General features: G+C 40.4%; 1 protein-coding gene across 1 annotated transcript in view; it reads left to right on the forward strand.

Annotated features, from left to right (window-relative positions):
* Nucleotides 1-16,200, forward strand: part of LOC126249317 (uncharacterized) — a 118,990-nt gene that overhangs the window by 38,601 nt on the left and 64,189 nt on the right. The gene's annotated exons all lie outside the window — the stretch shown is intronic.

A 16,200-nucleotide genomic window follows, 5' to 3' on the forward strand; every position in this document is an offset into this window, starting at 1 on the left:
GTGTGGAGGCATTTTCCAAGGCTGTGTTAATGTGATCATTTAGTTCAAATATGACAAACATAGAAATATTGTGACCAAAATGCAGACACATCATAAAAACATTTTAGAGCATTTTTTCCAAAGGAAGCCAATGAAAGATAGAAATGCCCCACCTCACTTAAGTAGCACCATTCAGAGACTGTTACAAAGGCTCATACCTAAACTTGTAATGAAATACAATTTAGTAGGTAAGTGGAATATACAGTGACCACATAGGAGGTAGATAGAATTGTGAAGTTAAAACAGCAGCTGTGTAGTCCCTGAAACATAGAAGAAGAAAAACAAGAAGGATCAATTATTTTATAGTGAATGATGAATGTTTAACACAGATTAATGTAATGTTTGGCTTACCCCATAGAAGTGTGATTGAATCATTAATGCTCTCAGTATCCATAAATGATTTGTCTTACAAGGCCATTAGCACACACATATTGTTCACCATGATTATGTTTACTTGAAAGTAATATTGCTGCATGACTGTGGGGATATACCAAACTACTTGGACAGCATTTTCAGCAGGTTTAGGTCACCTCAGATTCATACAAACGATTGGTTATGCAAAGAACAAGAAAAAAACATGATGTTTCAGGCTATAGCATTAATCATAAGTTTATCCAGCATTTCATGTAACTTAAAAACCTCAGGTCATACCGAAGAAAATGAAACAATCACATCAGTACCAGAGAAAGTATAAGTAAGAAACATATGTGTTAGGGAGAAAAGGGGGTTGCAGATTTTGGGAAGTTCAGTGCATGTGCTAAGGAAACTGCACTTAAGATTAGTGACAAATATTCTAGCATGCTATTTCAATGTTAAGGGTATTTATTAAATTGACCTGATACAAGATGCGGAAAGAAATCATAAATGCTGTGTACCATATTGTCATGACTATACAAAAGTGTGACAAAATGTTTAGGAAATATAAGTTAAAAATGTTCAAATAAATGTTGATTAAATATGAAAAGTTTTTACTTTGTGATGGACTAGGGGCTGAACCCAGTTCATTAACATCTGTGTGTGCTATCTTAGCATGTCTAATGGACTGACTCAAACATTTAGTTAGGCATGGGCTTCTGTCCGTTGCTTTCAAACTTGTCAAGATGATGTGGCATGACATCTCCACAAGAAAGGGTACAACAGGGTGTTTTGGTTTGTCCACTGTCTCATGGTTACAGCTGAGACTGAATTCTCTTATCATATGCCCCAAAATATCATAATGATTCATTAACTAGCACAGATCTTTGAAGCTTGAGCAGGATAGCAAATGCGCTAAGGGGTATACTCATAGGAATTAGTCGTTACTACACTATATAAGGCATGTGGTTCAAACATGGCTCCCACTGTTCCATGAATCTGTAGTAGCTGGGATGCGTGGGTCTGACTGCTGATCTGTGTTTGGTTCCATCTCTGTACTGAAGTATGCGGACTTGTAGGCATTAAATGCGAATGCGCTGACAGTGGCTGTGAGTTACGGAGTCTCTTTGGCAGTACATGGAGCCACAGTGTGAACCTCCTTTAGGAGTCAGTGGAAACACAAATGAAAATATTGATGAAGAACACAACCCAAAGTGAGGGGAAATGGCAAAGAGAACGGTACCTCCCCCATGATAGACACTGGTTCTAAGGAAAATACCAGGATACCACCACAGTAGGGAAAAATGTAACCATGAAGGACATGTTAATGTCTCCCTCACAAAGAATTGCTAAGATTAAAAAAAAAAAATCAAAACAGCAACTAGAAAGGACACAAAAAGGGACAGAAGAGATAGATGTGCTAAAGGAAAGCAACAAATCATTGAAGCAGAAGTCATTTCAAGACAAGGAACATATAGGAATGCTGAAAATGCCATGTTGTGAAGCCCAGCATCTCAGAGAAGAAAATGAAAAGTTGCACGTGAATGATGTAAAGACAAACTGTGTCATTTGCAGCTGGGGTGGCTGTGGGGGGAGGGGGAGGGGGTCATGTCAGGGAAACATAGGATGGTTCAAAAATAGCAAATATCAAGGCCAAACAAGCCATGATGCTATTTGTTAATGGGAATGAAAAAAAAAAACTATAAAGGATACACTTACCAAAGTGATAATTCTTTGACAAGATAAAGACAGTTAGGTTACCAGCACACATTGTGATTATGGAGACATACTCAAAGGAAGACTGCCAGAGAATCATGTAAATAAGTAGCATGTTTGAAAGAAATTTGTTGTGAAGAATTGAAAAGGAGGTGTCCCTTAATGGCAATTTACAATGTGCCGATGACTTCCTGGAGGAAATGTATGACCTCAATTTGAGTGAAATCCTTTCTAGCAAGGGCGTCCAAAATGAAGATAGATTGAGATTCAAGACAGGTCCCAGGGACAGAGGAGTGGAAAATAACATTATTGAGATTAGCCCAAGAGTGCAAAGCCAGCTCCTTAATCAGGAATGGGTCTCCATAAACTTCCATGCACTAAGTATACAGAATTTTGTGTCAGTAACGAAGTGCTTCAATTGCTGTGACTTTTGGCATTCCTTAAAACTCTGTAGGCTACACAAACAGGAGTGCTCTGTCTATGATGAACTAGGACACAAACAGAAGGATTTTCAAAACATGGATGCCCTGTGTGCCCTGCAAAATACAAAACCATGAATGCAAAGGTAAAAAGGGCTTCCAAACATATGAACAGTATTAGCAAAGTTAGATATCTCAAACAGACTATGGACTAGATGATGCAGAATGCGGATGACATTCCAAACAAGTTTAGTCTTTAGCTTTTGTCACTATAAAATGTCACCACATCCGAGGAACAACAGAACAATTCACATTAAGCAATCGGACCACATCAGGTTGCGACTGCCCTGTTCCCATTCTTCCTATGGCCTTCTACCACAAAGTTTCTTGTAGGTGTCTTCTTTGTGTCATACTGCACCGTCTGTGACTGTATACACAGCAACTGTGAATGTGGGACTACACAGCAAACACTATCCTGTTTGATAGGTGCCCTGACATCATCACTGACACGGTTGTCCATTGACTGGAATGCCATCCTCCATGCAGAACATGATTGTACTGATGTCTGTTGACAGTTTGTATGATTATATCATGGATTAGACACAGAATGGGGAAATAGTGATTTGTTGCCTACGTTTGGACACCAGTGTAGTTCGTAACGATATGAAATGGAGATAGATTTCTACCAACCACATAAAGGAGGCATTGGTTCATTTCTTGACTGACCACAGCCCATTCCCTGTATATCTACATCATGTCCACCTTCATCAAGACAGCACGTGGTCATGTGAGGAGAGAGGCTCCCCCAAGGCACTGTTGACAGTTGCGATATGAATATAATGACATCAAAGAAATTCTGTGTGTTGCTGACAGATGGGCTGAACTGAGCAGCACAGCTGACACAGTATTGGATCACTTTCAAAATGAGTAGAGATGGCTATGACCATACAGGAGTTCTATAAGTATACATCTGTAATACATAAAAACTGTGCCATATGAGCTGAACTTTGGGCAAACAATGTACTAACTGTGTAGACTAGATGATGCAGACTGTGTAGACAGATCGGGGACTGATGACCTCAGATGTTAAGTCCCATAGTGCTCAGAGCCATTTGAACCATTTGTGAAATGAAATGAAATGTCGTGTGACGAGGGCCTCCCGTCGGGTAGACCGTTCGCCTGGTGCAAGTCTTTCTATTTGACGCCACTTCGGCGACTTGCGCGTCGATGGGGATGAAATGATGATGATTAGGACAACACAACACCCAGTCCCTGAGCGGAGAAAATCTCTGACCCAGCCGGGAATCGAACCCGGGCCCTTTGGATTGACAGTCTGTCGCGCTGACCACTCAGCTACCGGGGGCGGACTGAACCATTTGTAAAACAGATCACGAAGTAGAAAACAGTTTGGTTATTAAATTAACATATTTTGGAAGGCAGTACCATCTGAATATAGGACAGGGCTATAAGCACAAATACAATTTTGTAATCTCAACAGCATGTTGAGGCAAAATATATTTAACACTAAAATTTTTTGTGGCTATTGTGTAGATACAGTAGCTGAGTACCCAGCATTGCCTGATCAAGTATTTATCCCAGCCTTCTAGTAGCTCATAGCAGCTCATGGTCTAGTGGCTAGCATTTCTGCCTCTGGATCACGGGGTCTCGGGTTCGATTCCAGGCTGTGTTGGGGATTTTCTCAGCCCAGGGATTGGATGTTTGTGTTGTTCTCATCATTTCATCATCATCATCATCATCATCATCATCATCATCATCATCATTTATGACAGTGGCTAGATTGGATCGTGTAAAAATTGGACTGTGAAAAAATTGGGACTTCGTACGGCACTGATGACCGCGCATTTGACCACCCCACAAACCAAACATAATCACCTCCTCCTCCTCACTCCCTCTGTCCATCTCCTTCTACCCGTCTCTCTCAGTTCTTCTCGTCCCTCTCTCTGTCCATCTCCTCCTTTGCTTATCTCTGTCCAACTCGTCCTCCACCTATCTCTGTCCCTCTCGTACTCCCCTCTCTCTATTCATTTTCTCCTCCCCCTCTCTCTGACCATCTCCACCCCTCTATCTGCGCCCATCTTCTCCTTCCCTTTCTGTCTCTCTTCATATCTTCCCCCTCCACCCATCTCTGCCCATCACTTCCACCCCAATAAGAGGTTGATGGCTCTTATCCCACAGTATTTCTTTCCAGATAGTAAGTTACATGTGTACCAAGTTTGACTGAAATCGAGCTAGGGTAACGTATTTCACACATTTGTGTACATGTATTTCACCAATATCTCTAGTGAATTTTGTTTTCACACAGCTCAATTTTTATGAGGTCTTATCCTTTCAGCTATCTGTTGTGCATTTATATAATTTTGCAGGTACATTTAGCAGCATATGTGGATACTGTCTGTGAAATGAACTGAGAATAGAGTTAGTAGTAAAGAAGTAATAAATTAAAATGTCATGCATGATGCAGCAGTTTTTTCAGTGCCAATGATTATCATGTCTCGCCTGTTGTCAGCCTCGCCACAGCTTTTCAGTTAATAATGTGCGCTCACTGCATCTTCTGCAAAGTGAGCCTGTAGACAGTGAGACTGCTAGTTTGCATTGTTCAACTTCCAAAATCATTCCTCAGGGGAATATTAAAGAACATTATATGCCATGAGACTTGTCTACATGCACCATAGGAAGAATCTTTGAGACTCTTATCTATTCTAAGAACTTATACCTCCTCAAGAAATGATTTATGACTTTTTAGCAGTGCTTGATGGTCATTCTTCACTATTGTTATGTCATGTTTTTGAGACATGCTGCTTGGTGGTAAATGGCTTCATATCTTCCTCAGGCAACTGCTCCCCCCATATAAAGCAACTTTTGAGACAGAGCAGCCCAGAAAGGAAGGTGCCAAAATGAATTGTCAAGACAGGAGTCCCTAAACTCAATCAAAGAATACATTTCACTAAAGAAAGCGAAGCTATCAGAAGGATCTTCAACAAAGAATCCAGGTCACCTATATCAGCTGCAGTGATGGCAATGGTGGAACCTTATGTTAGTGTAAATGCTGCAGCTATCACAGATCTAGGTTTTATATGCTGTAAAGAGATCATATACATGGGTGGTTGCTATTTTATTTACAGCTATGAAGTAAAGAACATTTCCTCAAGAGTGAGCTGGAATCAGTTCTGTCCCAAGCTCCACACACTGCTCCTGATAGTGATCATATTCAGTACTACATGTTGCTACATCTTAATAACTAGTGAGAAGAAATCCTCCACATAACTTTCAATCAAATTTGCCAGATAGGTATGATCATACCCACAAAGTGTCCTTCAATCTGTTCAGTTATTGTACCTGGCAGGTGGCAGTGTACAAACCCTCCAGGACTTACTTTTTCACCTACTGAGTCAAGGAAAGAAGTATCATTCTACTGGGTATCAGTGTATGTGAGAATTCATGGAAATGGCACTGCAAATGAATCAGATAAGCGTGCTTCCACAGGACATATTGTGGCAAAATTTGTCATCACTTTACATGCTATCTCCTTGCTGTTAAGGCACAAGATCATGTATCAGTAAGAATAGGAAAAGCTGGATGTACAGAACAAAAAGCTGTAGCTGGTCAAGCCAATTCATTGAGGTGAGAGGAAATAAAGGTAATGTGCCTCTGGGTAGCCTATAGCCCTATCACACAGGTTTCTCCTTCAGCGAGAAGGCCCATCACAGTTCACCATTTGTGGTGTATGATCCTCTGTATGCCACATTTTAATTGAACGTGTTTTGTATCATGACAAGAATGCAGAAACCAGTTTGTAAGCTAATCTGCCCTCTGTTTTCAAGTATGGCAAAACATGTATTGAATGTGTTTTATGACATCTGACTTACTTGAATTGTTAGTTACAAGATTTTAGAGTATATCTGGATTTCCCCTCAACATTGTGAATTAATTGCTTTGCTTGCCTATTTGTATTTTAACATTTGCCTATTTTTAAAACAAATGTGTAGTTACAGTATTGGATTTTGTGTGAAAGAGTGTTGAATGTTTGCTTGTGTGGGAGTGTGTCTGATTTTGATGAATAATTTTTTGGCTTCAGTTTTAAAGTTTTAATTATTTTATTGTTGTTGTTGTTGCTGTTGTTGTTGTGGTGTTCAGTCTGAAGATTAGTTTGAGGCAGCTGTGCTACTCTATTCTGTGCAAGCCTCTACATCTCTGTATAACTACTGCAATTTACATCCTTCTGAATCTGCTTACTGTATTCATCTCTTAAACTCCCTCTACAATTTTTACCTCTCACACTTCCCTCCAGTACTAAATTGGTGATCCCTTGATGTCCCAGAGTGTGTCCTATCAACCGATTTCTTCTTCGAGTGGGATTGCACCACAAATTTCTTTTTTGCCCAGTTCTGTTCAATACGACCTCGTTAGTTATGTGTTCTACCCACATAATCTTCAGCTTCTTCTGTAGCAGTACATCAGTTATTCTGCTGCCCAAATAGCAATTCAGTCAATCTTCAATACAATGACTGCCATAGATGACAAGCCCTGACCACTATGAAAGTCTGTAAATATTATGAAATAGCAAACACACAAAAAAGATCACTGTGTATCGATGTTTGAACTTAAGTAGACCCACCAATGAAGATCCAGAGAGGGGTGCTTGCATATCATTGGCAGCAGGGTTTGTGTTCATGGCAGCACTCTCTTACTGCAGTGGCAGCTGTAGGGTATGCAGCAGTATGAGTAATGACGTGCATATTTTAATGTAGGACTGACCGGATGCGGCCAGTGCCGCACACCTGATTTAATTCAATTACATTCCATTACCCTTGTTTTACTCTTGTTGATGTTCATCTTATATCGTCCTTTCAAGACACTGTCCATTCCTTTCAGCTGCTTTTCCTTTACCGCCTCAAACAGAATCACAGTGTCCTTGGCAAACCTCAAAGTTTTTATTTCTTCTGCCTGAACTTCAGTTCCTACACCAAATTTTTCTTTTGTTTCCTTTACTGCTTGCTCAGTGTACAGATTGAATAACATTGGCAATAGGCTACAACACTGTCTCACTCCCTTCTCAACCACTGCCTCCCTTTCATGCCCCTAGACCCTTATAACTGCCTTTCATTCCCAGTATTTTACCCTTGCTGCTATCAGAATGTAAAAGAAAGTATTCCAGTCAACATTGTAAAAAGCTTTTTCTCAAGTCTACAAATGCTATAAATGTAGGTTTTCCTTTCCCTAACCTATCTTTTAAGATAAGTTGTAGGGTCAGTATTGCATCACATCTTCCTACATTTCTCCAGAATCCAAACTGATTTTCACTGAGTTCAGTTTCTACCAGTTTTTCCATTATTTTATGAAGAATTCATGTTAGTATTTTGCAATCATGACTTATTAAACTGATAGTTCAGTAATATCCATGCCTGTCAGTACCTGCTTTTTTTTGGAAATTGAATTATTACATTCTTCTTAAAGCCTGAGAGTATTTTGCCTGTCTCATACATCTTGCTCACCAGATGGAAGAGTTTTGTCATGGCTGGCTCTTTCAAGGCTGCCAGTAGCTCTGAAGGAATGCTGTCTACACCCAGAGCCTTGTTTCGACTTAGGTCTTTCAGTGCTCTATCAAATTCTTCTTGCAGTATCATATCTCCCATCTCATCTTCATCTGCATCCTCTTCCATTTCTATAATGTTGCCTTCAAGTTCATCTCCCTTGTATAGGTCCTGTATATACTCCTTTCAGCTTTCCCTTCTTTGGTTAGTACTGGTTTCCCATTTGAGCTCTCAATATTCATTGAGATGCTTCTCTTTCCTCAGAGGCCTCTTTAATTTTCCTGTGTGTGATGTCTATCTTTCCCGTAGTGAAATATGCTTTTAAATCCTTATATTTGTCCTCTAGCAACTCCTGCTTAGGCATTTTGCACTTCCTGTCAGTCTCATTTTGTAGGCACCCTTTGTATTCCCTTTCACCTGCTTCATTTGCTGCATTTTTATATTTTCTCCTTTCATCAGTTAAATTCAATATCTCCTGTGACATTCAAGGATTTCTATTAAGCCTTTTCTTTTCACCTGTTTGGTCCTCCGCAGTCTTCACTATTTCATGTCTCAAAGCTTCCAATTCAGCTTATACTGTACTTCTTACCCATGAGTGTTGTTGCTTAATGCTCCTCCTGAAACTCCCAACAGCATCTGGCTCTTTCAACATATCCAGATCTCATCTCCTTAATTTTCTACTCTTTAGTTTTATTCTACATTTCATAACAAATAACTTGATCACAGAGTCCGCATATGCCCCTGGAAATGTCTCACAGTTTGTAATCTTTTTCTGAAATCTGTGTCTTACAATTATATAATCAATCTAAAACCATCTGGTGTCTCCAGGTCTCTTCCATGTATACAGTCTTCTTTCATGATTCTTAAACCAAGTATTAGCTATGATCAAATTATGCTCTGCACAAAATTCTACCAGGTGGCTCCCTCTTTCATTCCTTTCCCCCGGTCCACATTCGCCTAGAATTTTTCCTTCGCTTCTTTTTCCTACTATCAAATTCCAGTTCCCTATCACAATTAAATAGTAGCTTACCTGCATTCCCATTTTCTTATTCATTATTAAACCTACTCCTGCATTACCTCTATTTCATACAATGTAAGCTTTCATGGCTGGTATTGTCTTCACTTAAAACTTCCAGGCTGATAGACCATGGTCGAAGTATAAAACTCTCCCCTGACGTTTCGTCTCCGACTGCGGGAGACATCCTCGGAGGTACAGGGCGAACTGCGAAGAGAACTCGAGGAAGCGCTGATTATATAGGCGGTACAGAGAGCGCCACTGTCGATCATGTGGCGTCAGCTATGAGATTGTCTCTGGTAATGCCAACATTCTCGATTGAAAGTAATCGATCGTCACGCTTGCGGTGCAACACTGACATCCAAATTTTATCCAGTTTAACACCTTCGTCTTTCCTGTTAAAATTATTATGCTGTTTATCAATCTCTATACATGCATGCATAATAATGCGAGACTTTTGATATAACGCTCGTCTTGCTGAATTTTATTTCTTGATCACCTTCCTGGTAAACATGTTTCGCTATGGCCGACTTATCCGTGTGACCCAGGCGGCAATTCCTCTTATGTTCAACAAGACAGGTGTTCACACTTCTCTTTGTGGTACTGATATAAACCTGTCCACAACTACAAGGAATTTCATTGTGGCATTAGTCCGACACTGCCTCACCACAACCTACTTTCAATACAATAATAACTTTATGAACAGATTGACGGGATGGCTATGGGCAGTCCTCTTAGTCTTGCTGTGGCTAACTTATTTATGGAAACTTTTGAACTACGGGCATTGCAGACTGCCAGTAAGAGACCAGCCAGATGGTATCACTATGTCGCTGACACGTTCGTAGTATGGACACATGGAGCAGAGGAGTTGGATGCCTTGCTGACACATTTAAACAGCATTAATCCGAAAATCCAATTTACTATGGAGATGGAAAGGAAAGGGCAATTGAATTTCCTGGATGTGTCTGTGATTAAACGACAGGACGGAACATTGGGTCATAAGGTGTATAGAAAGGCCACACATACTGATCGTTATCTACATAAAGATTCAAACCACCACCCTAGACAAAAAAGAGGTGTAATGAAAATCTTGGTAGGTAAGGCATACAAAATTTATGAACTTGTTTATTTAAAAGACGAGATTGAACATCTATGGCCAACTTTCGTGAAGAATGGCTATTCTAGCAAGGATATAGATCGAGCACTTCACTCTAGGCAGAGAATCAGGAGCAACGATGAACAACAGTCGCCCAAGGGCAAAGTTTTTCTTCCGTTCATTAGTAAGGTCACAGATCGTATCAGGAAAGTTTTAAGCAAGTATGGGGTGGAAACTATTTTCAGACCCACCAGGAAAATAAAAGAATATTTAAGATCAGCAAAAGATGCATGACACCCTTTGGCTACACTGGGGGTATATAAAATTCCTTGTAGTTGTGGACAGGTTTATATCTGTACCACAAAGAGAAGTGTGAACACCCGTCTTGTTGAACATAAGAGGAATTGCCGCCTGGGTCACACGGATAAGTCGGCCATAGCAAAACATGTTTACCAGGAAGGTGATCATGAAATAAAATTCAGCAAGTTGAGCGTTATATCAAAAGCCGGCCTATCAGCCCGTAAGTTTTAAGTACCTCTATTTCATTTTGTATTTATAAACCTGTATTCACCTGACCAGAAGTCTTGTTCCTCCTGGCACTGAACCTCACTAATTTCCACTGTATCTAACTTCAACTTATCCATCTACAGCTACATCTACGTAGATACCCCACAAACCTACAGTGCATGACGGAGGGTACCTGTACCACTACTTGTCATTTCCCCTCCTATTGCACTTGCAAATAGAACCAGGGAAAAATGACTGTATGTACACTTCCGTATGAGCCATATTTTTTTGTTTATTATCTTTGTGGTCCTTATGTGTGATGTATGTTGGTGGTGGCATTAGAATCCTTCAACAGTCAGCTTCAAATTCTGTTTCTCTAAATTTTCTGAATAGTGTTTCTGGAAAAGAACATTGCCTTCCCTCCAGGAATTTCCATTTGAGTTCCCAAATTATCTCCATAACACTTACGTATTGTTCAAACCTACCAGTAACAAATCTAACAGCCTGCCTCGGAATTGCTTCTATGCCTTCCTTCTATCCTACGTGGTATGGATCCCAATCACTCTAGCAGAATAGGTCGCACCAGCATCTTGTATGCAGTCTCCCTTGCAGGTGAACTACTCTTTCCTAAAAGTCTCCCAGTTAACCAGAGTCGACCATTTGCCTTCCCTACCACAGTTTTCAAATGCTCATTCCACCTCACATCGCTTTGCAACGTTACACCCAGATAAAGGACTTGACCGTGTTAAGCAGGACACTAATAATACTGTATCTGAACATTACATGTTTGTTCTTTCTACTCTTCCGTATTAACTTACATTTTTGTACATTTAGGGCTAGCTGCCATTCATTACACTAACTGGAAATTTTGTCTAAGTCATCTTGTATCTTCCTACAGTCACTCAACTTTGACACCTTTCTGTACACCATGGCATCATCAGCAAACAACTGCAGATTGCTGCCCATCCCATCTCCCAAATCATTTATGTATATAGAGTACAACAGCAGTCCTATCACACTTCCCTGGGGCACTCCTGATGGTACCCTTGTCTGTGATGAACACTCGCTGTCGAGGACAGCATACTGGGTTCTATTATTTAAGAAGTCTTTGTGCCACTCACATATCTGTAAACTTATTCCATATGCTCATACCTTTGTTAACAGCCTTCAATGGGGCACCGTGTCAAATGCTTTCTGGAAATCTAGAAATATGTAATCTGCATGATGTCCTTCATCCATAGTTCTCAGCATATCACGTGAAAAAAGGACAGGCTGAGTTTTGCATGAGTGATGCTTTCTAAAACCATGCTGATTCATGGGCATAAGCTTCTTTGTCTCAAGAAAGTTTATTATATTCAAACTGAGAATATAATTTCCATTTTAAATTGTCTAACCTAACTGCACAATTAAGGAAACTAATATTCCATGCACTGATCTTTAGAGCACCAGGTTTGTTTCTCCTGATGGTAGTATCCTCCTGAGTAGTCCCCACCTGGAGATCTGAATGGTAGACTATTTTATCTCCAGGATTTTTTACCCAAGAGGATGCCATCATCACTTAACCATACAGTAGAGTTGCATGCCTTGGGGAAGAATTATGGTTGTAGTTTCCCCTTGCTTTCAGCCATGTGCAGTATCAGCACAGAAAGGCTGTTTTGGTTTATATTACAAGGTCAGATCAGTCAGTCACCCAGACTGTTACCCATGCAACTAATGAAAAGACTGCTGCTCTCCTTCAGGAACCACACATTTGTCTGGCCTCTCAACAGATACCCTACCACTGTGGTTGCACTTGCAGTACGGCTATCTTTAGCACTGAGGCATGCAAGCCACCCAGCCAATGGCAAGCTCCGTAGCACTGGGAGGGTGTATGATAATAATATTAACAACAATAATAACCAAACAGTGTAGTAGTACATTAATAAGGGTTACTCCCTCTTTTTTATGAGTTGTATGGTCAGTCACATTAACATCAATGCAGTTACAAATAGTCTTTCAAACTACAATGACCCATTAACCCCTATAAACAAAATGACCACCCATAAACAGTTGTTGACAAGGAAAAGTGTGTTATTTCATAACAGTGAACTTCAGACATTGGAGTGATGTAAACTGATGGAAAAGAAGCATAACATCAAAAAATAATTAATGTAGAATAATGAAATTTTGGGAATAAATTTGTTTAGGTAACATACGAGGGCCGTTCAGAAAGTAACCTCCGGTTGATTTAAAAAAATACACCAAGTTAAATAAAAATATTTTAATATATACATCTTACAACTACATCTTTGCACTATTTTTCTACATAGTCTCCATAGCGATTGAGGCACTTATCGTATCTCTTCACAAGCTTTGAAATTCCTTCTGCATAAAAATCACCCGCTTGTGCCTGGAGCCAGCCTGTGACCGCATCTTTGAGCTCTTCGTCGTCATCAAACCGCTGTGACCCGAGCCTTTTCTTCAAATGCATGAAGAGGTGATAATCACTTGGCGCCAGGTCTGGGCTGTAAGGTGGATGGTTGATAACGTCCCACTTGAAGGACTCAAGAAGGGCCGTTGTTCTGCGAGCAGAGTGAGGACGGGCGTTATCGTGCAAAAAAACGATACCGGAAGTCAGCATACCACGGCGTTTGTTCTGTATAGCCCGTCGTAACTTTTTTATTGTTTCACAGTACACGTCTTGATTAATGGTCATACCATGTTCCATGAATTCAACCAACAACACCCCTTTGGCATCCCAAAACACCGTTGCCATCAGTTTTCTGGCAGAAAAATCTTGCGAGGCTTTTCTTGGTTTGGTAGGCGAATTTGAATGTGCCCACATCTTTGATTGTTCTTTTGTCTCAGGGTTCACGTACTTAATCCAGGTTTCATCACCGGTCATGATTCTGTTTAACAATGGTTCTCCTTCGTCCTCATAACGTGACAGAAAGTCTAATGCAGAGGCCATTCTTTGAGTTTTGTGGTGGTCGGTAAGAATTTTGGGCACCCATCGTGCACAGAACTTACGGTAACCCAATCTTGCTGTCACTGTCTCGTACAAGAGAGTCTTAGAAATCTGTGGAAAACCAGTAGACAACTCCGACATTGAGAAACGTGGATTTTCACGAACTTTTGCATCAACTGTCTGAACGAGTTCGTCAGTCACCAATGATGGTCTGCCACTCCTCTCTTAATCATGAATGTTTTCTCATCCACTTTTAAATAAACGTACCCATTACGGACAACTCCTTCACTCATAACTCTTGGTCCGTACACGGCACAAAGCTCACGATGAATAGCTGCTGCAGAATATCCTTTGGCTGTAAAAAACCTTATGACAGCACGCACTTCACATTTGGCGGGGTTTTCTATTGCAGCACACATTTCAAACTGCCACAAAAACTAAACTAGCGCAGGTACGACATTCACTCGACCACGGCTTGATGCCGACTGACCTGTTGAGTGCGTGAACGCACAGATGGCGTCGCTACTCCCCCCACAACCCGCACTGTGACCAATCGGAGGTTACTTTCTGAACCGCCCTCGTATTTAAGTGATTAATGTTGCTAGAGCACAGGTTAATGTGTAACCACGAGAATGTTGAATGCAAGCATGCAGACATGCATGCATTGTGTTGTACAGGTGCCGGATGTCATTTTGTGGTATGCAGTTCCTTGCCTGTTGCATTTGGTTGGTCATTACAGGGATGGTTAGTGCTGTTTATGGATGACACTGGAGTTGTCATCTGATGATGTCCATACGTACTCGACTGGAGACAGGTCTGGTAATCACGCAGGCCAAGGCAACATGTTGACACTCTGCAGAGCTTCTTGGGTTTCAACAGCAATATTTGGGTGAGCTTTATCCTGTTGGAAAACACCCCCTGGAATTCTGTTCGTGAATAGTAGTGCAGCTGGCCAAATCAGCAGACTGATTTAGAAATTTGCAGTCAGGGTGTGTGGGATAATCATGAGAGTGCTCCTGCTGTCATTTGAAATTTTACCCCAGACCATAACTTGAGGTACAGATTCAGTGTCTCTAAGATGCTCACAGACAGGTGTGATAACTATATGCAAAAAGAACAAACTGGGATAGAAGTTCCAGTGGTTGATTCCAGGAATAATAAATAGCTAATTACTATTACTGTAGCGTAGGTGGCTGCAGTCCAGGCCCTGCTATTCCAATTCAGGGTCGAGCCATCTGTAACTATGAGTCCAAAGATGTTATGATTCAGTTGCTTTGAACCTATAAATCTTCATGCTGATTTAGTGGAAGTTAATGTAAATGTTGTTGGTAATTATGTAGTGATACAAGCTTCATTAATATTCTGTAAGGTGTTGGTTAGTGAACAAATTTATTATCTAAGTCATTACTTGTTATTTCAGTATATTTTCTTAGCGTTCTGTAGAGAATCATTTATAAATTTTAATTGCAGGTGGTATTATGCAATGACTCAGGAAGAAAGATATTTTGCACTACAGTGCTGCAATCCTTTAAAAAAACATAAAGAGACTAAGAAATGTCCTGAATAGATGTTTGATATGTTTCCTGATACCCCAAAGATATAAAAAAATTTTGATAATTGTAGGAAGCAGTTTGGTTCATTGAAAAATATTCAAGAAAATAATTACTGCAAAAATTCTTTGGATGATGATGAAACAAGCTATTTTCCTCCACCTTCAGCTGTTCTGGAGACACTAAATATGTCTCTTCAGGATTAGGAGATTCCCCTGGACATCAGATGAAGGAGCAGTCAACAAAAAAAATTAAAAACCATTGAGTTAGCACTAAAAAAAGACAGTTATTTGTTAATGGAAAGCATTCCTCAGAAAATGAACATGAGCCATTGGAGCAGTCTGTAATAGGTAACTTGAAAGCTAGTTTTTGTTCAAGTAATAGGAAAAATAAAGTAATGCTACTAACTTGTTTGCCTGAATCGTGGAGTGTTAGGAAGATAATGCGTGAATTCAATGTTCCCAACTACATGGTACGCCAGGCAAAAAGGAAAGAAGTATATTAGAAAATCCTGATCAAAAACTGGTTGGTTGGTTTTGGGGAAGGAGACCAGACAGCGTGGTCATCGGTCTCATCGGATTGGGGAAGGATGGGGAAGGAAGTCGGCCGTGCCCTTTCAGAGGAACCATCCCGGCATTTGCCTGGAGTGAATCAAAAACTGGGAGAGAATTTATTGTCACAAGAAGTTGTGCAATCAGTGAGTAATTATTTTTATGAAAATGACAAAATAAGCAGAGTAATGCCAAGGAAGAAATACTGCGTAACTGTGAAGGGGGGAGATGGAGATAGAATAGTAATACTTGAAAGACTTATTATTTCAAAACTAAATTCCAGCAATGAAGATTGGATTTTCTAAGAATAGGAATACCTGAAAGACTTATTATTTCAAAACTAAATTCCAGCAATGAAGATTGGATTTTCTAAATTTGCAGCCGGCCGGTTTGGCCGAGCGGTTCTAGGTGCTACAGTCTGGAACCGCGTGACCGCTACGGTCGCAGGTTCGAA

This window comes from Schistocerca nitens, chromosome 3 (assembly GCF_023898315.1).
Source record: "Schistocerca nitens isolate TAMUIC-IGC-003100 chromosome 3, iqSchNite1.1, whole genome shotgun sequence".
NCBI classification, from domain to species: Eukaryota; Metazoa; Arthropoda; class Insecta; order Orthoptera; family Acrididae; genus Schistocerca; species Schistocerca nitens.